The sequence below is a fragment of the Elephas maximus genome, chromosome 10 (assembly GCF_024166365.1).
Source record: "Elephas maximus indicus isolate mEleMax1 chromosome 10, mEleMax1 primary haplotype, whole genome shotgun sequence".
Classification (NCBI taxonomy): domain Eukaryota; kingdom Metazoa; phylum Chordata; class Mammalia; order Proboscidea; family Elephantidae; genus Elephas; species Elephas maximus.
In genome coordinates, this window is record NC_064828.1 from 75,000,590 (window position 1) to 75,006,236 (window position 5,647).

General features: G+C 40.3%; 1 pseudogene; it reads right to left on the reverse strand.

Annotated features, from left to right (window-relative positions):
• Nucleotides 1-746: 746 nt before the first annotated feature.
• On the reverse strand, nt 747-843 carry LOC126084915 (uncharacterized; annotated as a pseudogene).
• Nucleotides 844-5,647: the final 4,804 nt, after the last annotated feature.

The following is a 5,647-nucleotide window of genomic DNA, read 5'->3' on the forward strand; positions in this document are numbered from 1 at the left end:
TGAGAGTCTCCAGGAAAGCTGAAGGAGGGTGTAGGGAGCCAGAACCACAGGGTGGGAGCAGTGCAGCCGCTGCTTTTGGCTTCGGCTCCGCTGCTCCAGGGAGGCCCATGCTGCCTCTGCTGCACTCTCAGCTTGGCATTCTCACTCTCCCATCTCTCCTTACATGTCAGCACTACTCCCTCAAGAGGCAAAGTCACAGCTGGAAGAGCTGTTGGCTGAGAAGAGGTCACGTGCTACAGCTTTAACCACAGGGTGAGGGGTTGAGAGACTACCTGGTCTCTTTGGCCTTCATGGTGGGAAGATTTACAAGTGGGTGATTCCTCAAAAGGAAGGACAGGATGGTTGTGTGATGTTGAGCAGAAAGTAGGAAGGAAGGGGAGAGAGAAAGAAAAAGGATGGGAGAGATGAAAGTAGAGAGAAAAGAGCAGTAAAAAAACAAAAGAGAGAGAGAGAGAAATGCATTCCCTTCTCATTTGATAGATAAAATAATAGAAGTCACATAACTTTTCATCAGACGTACAGATAATAAGTAGTAGGGTAAAGTCTCAAAGCTAGGAGGTCTGATTTCAGCTACCATACCTTTAGCCAGGCTTCCGTCCTTTCACCCCAGATTCTGGCATGCCAGAAACATAGAAGAGCGTACACGAAATATGAATTTCTTTTTCTAAGCACCTTAGTTCCTAGACTCTAACATTCCACGCTAATACTGGTTTGATTTGAACACTACTCTTTCTCTTCTCTTGTTTTTAAACACAGAACGCTTCACAAACTTGCATGTCATCGTGCGCAGGGGCCATGCTAATCTCTATCGTTCCAATTTTAGTATACCTGCTGGCAAAGCAAGCACTACTATTCTTTTTCTTAAAAGAAAAAAAAATGTACGTATAAAATGAAGCATCCCTGTGCACACGATGCAAGTCAGAAAGAAAAAAACTGATTCTGGGATATTTTAGTATAAAGTACTCTGCTTGTAAGCGCCTTTCCTAGGCCTAGCTTAATGGCCCTTCTTGCCAGGCAAGAGCGAACACCAGCCATGACTTTTTCTCTGGTTTCCCGCAAACTTTCTTTTTTTTTTTTTAATTTTTATTTTGCTTTAAGTGAAAGTTTACAAGTCAAGTCAGTCTCTCATATAAAACCTTATATACACCTTGGTATATACTCCTAGTCAGCCGTGACATTTTTTAATACCTCAACTCTGGTCCTTGAGTGAGCTACCAAAAGAAAAAGAAAAAAAAAAGGCTTTGATTTTTCCCCAGAGAAGTCTGCTTTTCACTGATATGTTTTTGTCACATCATTACAATAATCTACCTTCCTGAAGTGGCTAAACACTCGATTTTCAAAAAAGTCACTGTTGCTAAGACAGTGACTTCCCTGGCTAAACAAAAATATCCCTCATATCTTTCTCTTACTCAATGTATCGCTTTCTATGGATTTTTCATTAAAGATCTTATTTGTCATTTTCTATTTCTCAGGTGCCTGTACCGTCATCTAACAAACAGAGTGACCCCAGCCATTGGAATGTCCTACTTTTTATAAGAAAGTGACCCTTTTATGAAATCTGTTCCATGTGGCCAATATTCTGCACATGACAATTAAGTTCCAGAAAGACTAGAATTCTTCCTGAGGTGTTCAAAAACTAGATGGCAAGTAAAGTCAGGATCTAAACAACCATGCTAGGAATTGGGGTGATGAACACCATGGAGGGGGTGAATACCATAATGTAGTGTAAAGAGCTCCTGCTTTAGATTCAAGAGAGCTGGGTTTGAACCCCAGCACGGTAATGTATTAATTGTGTTCCCTTGGGCAAGTCACTTAACTTTTCTGAGCCTCATCACCCTTATCTATTAATGAAAATGGTAAACCTTACCTCCCTGGATGGTTGTGAGGCTCACACTGGTTGATATGTGTGGAAGAGTTAGGAAGAACTGGAAAGTGAGATATAAATGATTTTATCTTTTATTGTCGTAGACGATCTGGAAGGATTCTGGGGGAGCTCGAAGAGAAGAGTATGTTTCAAGCCTTCCTGCCTTGCAACAAACATCAATTTTTCCTTCCCAGGCAGCTGCCTATCATAGAGAGTTCTATAGGTCAGGGCAGGGCAACAGCCCTGGCTGTCAGGTCCTCAACCCAGCTGGTTCCTGGCCAGCACACCGATAGACTTTGACTCAAGCAAAACAATGGGCTTATCTGTGAACACTAGGGTTTCAGAATGGTTGGTCCACACTATTTCTGTGAATACACCTTGACTGCAGTAGGAGTGGGAGGAGAAGGCTGCCTAACACTTTATATTCTCATGTCCTTCCCTTTACTTTTACTCCAGGCCCTTTGTCACAAATTATAACCATACATTTATTTATGTGAGAAAATGCTTAATGCTAGTTTCCATTTTTACATGATAAACTCACTGCGGGAATGAAAGAATGTTTATTTTTAACACTTTTGGGTTTTCACCACTCCACAAAATGCCTATCACAAAGTATTTGTGAACTTATTGAATACATTTATAAATAGTAAAAATAATTAAGTATTCTCAAAAAATATAGTAATTAAATTGATGATCTTTATTGTCATATTGCATGGAAACTTTTGCCTTTTCTCCCAGCATCCTATAAAAGAGAAATTTGTAGTGAGGCAGTTAAGAATATGAAATGGATACAAGCTCTGATGGAAACATTGCATTGCCTGTATTTCATGTTTAATTCAACTATTCACGTTACCGAGATTGACTGAGATGATGTATAAAAGAGTATTTTGGTTTTTTGTTTGTCAGTTTCCTGTTTTAATGCCTAAAGCCTGATGCAGCAGGGATGTGTTCAAGCTCTGGTTCACTCATCAGAGACCATTTGGGAACACTGCCTTTAAAGAAGATCCCAGAACCTTGGGTACACTGTGGCACAGGCTCCTGACTGAAAGAGACCACCATAAAAACAGCTGGGAGCCAGTGGTGGGGTGTGCATAGACATTTTCCAACTCACTTCCCCTTTTCCATGGACAGACATCTCACAGACAGACAGAAATATCAGAGTTGCTTTATAAAAAATATTTCCTAGGAGTATCTGCAGTTTACCTCATCAGGCAAGAACTAGGTATATTTATTATTGTGTATATATATTTATATGTATACTTTTTTTTCTTTTCAGTTGTTAAGAAAAGATGTTATCACAGATTTGCTCTGGCATTGATTGGGGGAAAAATAAGCTTTAGTAGCTCTGAGATACTCTCTTCCCCATTCGTCCTTATTAAAACGCCATCAGAAATTCAGAATTATGGTTGTTGCATGAATTGGGTTAATCACACTATCATGGCATAGTGCTTTGCAGGCCTCCAGCAGGCCTGATAACTAATGGTTTACAGCTGTCATAGGCGCTTCAGTGGGGGCTAATAAGAAAAGCTCTAGGATGTCTATTAAAGCAACTGGAATGCAAAATAAGAAAACTAAGTTTAGTATTCTATCAGGGATAAGGACCTGATCTAATAGGAAAGCTTGTGCTTTCGAGCCACTCAGCCAAGGCATGTATTAAGAGGAGGCATTACATAAATAATGCCCAGATACAGCTTGTGCTTCTGCCAAAATGCAAACAGATGTGAGGGCTAGAGAAGTAGCAAGTCAGGAAGGATTTTTATCATAAATATATAGATAATACCTCTGCCCATCTGCAAATAAAAAAAAAAATTAGGTATGCTTATTTTTAAAATCCTGCAAGAATTTTTAAGGCCTTCAAAATTATCTTCCAGATAGAAGTAGAGCCAAAACTATTCATTTAAACATGTTTATTGAGCACACAGTGTGCCAAGTAATATACATAACTTTGTTGACAAAATGATGAATGTCTATTTTTTTGCTTTAAGAAGCTTATAGTCTAAAAAAAAAAGGCACGTAAACCAATAGTACACAGCATCTAAAGGGAGCTAGACTAAAACAAGTACTTCTTAGAGTTCATCTTCATCTTTGTATATTCCTATCCCTTAGCTCAATACCTGACACCTGTATTCAGCTCTTAATAAATACCAGAACTGGTGAGAACTGAAATGTTACTGTAGAGTTTCATAATATAGGAGTTAATAAAAGGGGCAACTGATCTAGTCTAAAATAACAACAACAACAAACCAGCTACTGTCAGGTCAGCTCCAACTCATGGTGACCCCATGTGTGTCAGAATAGAACTGCCATAGGGTTTCCCATGGCTGAGACCTCTTGGAAGTAGTTTGCCAGGCCTTTCTTCCTGCCTCTCTGTGGATTCAAACCACCAAACTTTCAGTTAGTAGCCTAGTACTTAACCCTTTGCACCACCCAATCCGGCCTAAGTGGAGGGAAAAAAAAAAAAAAGAGTGGGTCAGAGACAACTTTCCAAAGGGAGTGACATTTGAGCAAAGTTCTTTATGATAGGCAGGTGCTAACCAAGCAAAGAAAGAGATCAAAAGCACTCGAAGCAGTGGGAAAAGCCTGCCCAAGACAGGGGAATGATTGAGAGCAAGGACCAACCAATCAAAACCCATTGCTATAAAGTCAATTCCAACTCACAGCAACCCTATAGAACAGTGTTGGACTTCCCCATGAGGTTTCCAAGGCTATAAACCTTTATGCAAATAGACTGCCACATCTTTCTCCCATGGAGCAGTTCATGGGTTCCAACTGCCAACATAGCAGCCAAGTGTGCTTAACCATTGTACCACTGGAGCTCCCTGAGAGAAGGCAAATTCCTAAAATTGCAAATACAGTACTTTGTTATGCCTGCAGTGCAAAATACTTGCTAGGGAATAGTCAGACATGAGGTTGGACAGGTGGACCCAGATGAGATCTTGGAGAATGCCATGCTAATGAGTTTGAATTTTAACCTTAAGGCAAATGAAAAAGCACGGAAGCATTTTAAGTTGGAAACTGGCATGACGACTTTTAGGAGACCACTATGACGGTTTTATGGAGTATCACTTACCTGTTGCCATTGTAGCAACCCTATACAACAGAGTAGAACTGCCCCTTAGGTTTCCAAGGCTGTAATCTTTATGGAAGCAGGCTGCCATATCTTTCTTCTGCAGAGCGGCTGGTGGGTTTGGAACCACTGACCTTTCAGTTTGCAGCCGAATACTTAACTACGGTACCACCACGGCTCTTTCATACTGCCCAATTCTGGATAAATCTAGCTCTTTATTCCCTCTATATCTGCTCTTGAGTAGAAAAACATAACTGGAGAAAACATATGCAAGCTAAATGGTCTGACAGACCTAAGGGATAGCTAGAAATCTTCCTAAATCCCTTTATCAATTCATTCCCCGACTCTCCTAATAGATTATTTTATGTTTTCTCCACTCTCCTGGACTTCTAACATCTCTTTTCCTTATGTCAAGCTCAATTGTTGTAAATTATTTGTTATTTCACTGAGTGAATAAAAGCAGCCAGAAAAGAATGGCTTCATGCTTCCACTGCCAAACCTACCAACCCACCTGCACGTAGTCTGCCTTTCTGCTACAGGCCTAATGCCCACCCTCTACCCAAGCACTGAATCCCATATGCTCTCCCAGTTGTCCCATTTTGCAGTTGCGTCACCATTTTTTACCTTATACAGGATCATTCCCAAAGTTACACAGTCTTAAAGCTTAATCACGGAGTCCATTTAAAGTAAAAGCAAGTTTAGTTGCGAAAAACAGC